Below are 998 nucleotides of genomic sequence, written 5' to 3'. Positions count from 1 at the left end.
ATGTCCCTTAATAGTAATGTCCCTTAACAGCCTGATTTGAGTAATGTGAGTCTTCTTTTTTTCCTGGCCAAAGAAAAGTAGGAACTTTCTTAGCTAAAACTTTGTCGACTTTGTTGGTCTTTTCAAAGAACCAGCTTTGTCTTTCATTGATTTTTTTCTATTTTCTAGTTCATGAATTTCATGACATTCATTTACAAATATCTTTTAGTATTTTTTTCCTTCTGCTTGCTTTGGATTCTGTTTGCTCTTCTTTTACCAGTATCCTAAAGTGAAAGGATATTAATTTGAGATCTGTTGTTTTCTTAGTGGTTGCTATAGGGCTAACCATTTTTATGTGTGAATAACTATGTATATGTGTATATATATAACACATATATGCATATGTTATATATATATGTATATATACATAAATACATTCTCAGAATATATCTCAATTCTATGCTAAATTCATCCTAGTGAGATGCAGAACTGTTACTCCTTCCTATAACTATATTCCTTCTTCCCCCTTTTGTGCTATTGTTCTTACATATATATTACATAATATATCTATATATGTTACAACCCCAACAATACATGGTGATAATTATTAATTTATATAATTTTATGTCTTAAAGAAGCTGAAGGGGAAAGAGCAAATTTATAGGGCTTATTATATTAACTTACTTATGATTTCTGGTTCTCAGTGTTTATTCGTATGGGTTCAACTTAACATCTGGTGTCATATCTTTATTCCAATAAGCTTGTGCCCATCTACCCTGTTTGTGCTGCTATTGTTAAATATATTACATTTATATATGTTATAGGCCCTGCAATATAATTATATACATATTATTGTATACAATTGCTTTTCAAATCAGTTAAGAAAGAAGAAATGCACACTTATACTGTCTTTTATTATTACATAATTCCCTTACTGGTGCTCTTTGTTTTTCTCGGTGGATTTGTATCACCATTTGGAGTCACTGGCTTTCTGCCTGAAAGCCTCCTTTTAGTATTTC

Source organism: Hipposideros armiger, unplaced genomic scaffold (assembly GCF_001890085.2).
Source record: "Hipposideros armiger isolate ML-2016 unplaced genomic scaffold, ASM189008v1 scaffold_361, whole genome shotgun sequence".
NCBI classification, from domain to species: domain Eukaryota; kingdom Metazoa; phylum Chordata; class Mammalia; order Chiroptera; family Hipposideridae; genus Hipposideros; species Hipposideros armiger.
The sequence above is the reverse complement of the archived record's forward strand: the minus strand, read 5'-3'. Positions refer to the sequence as shown.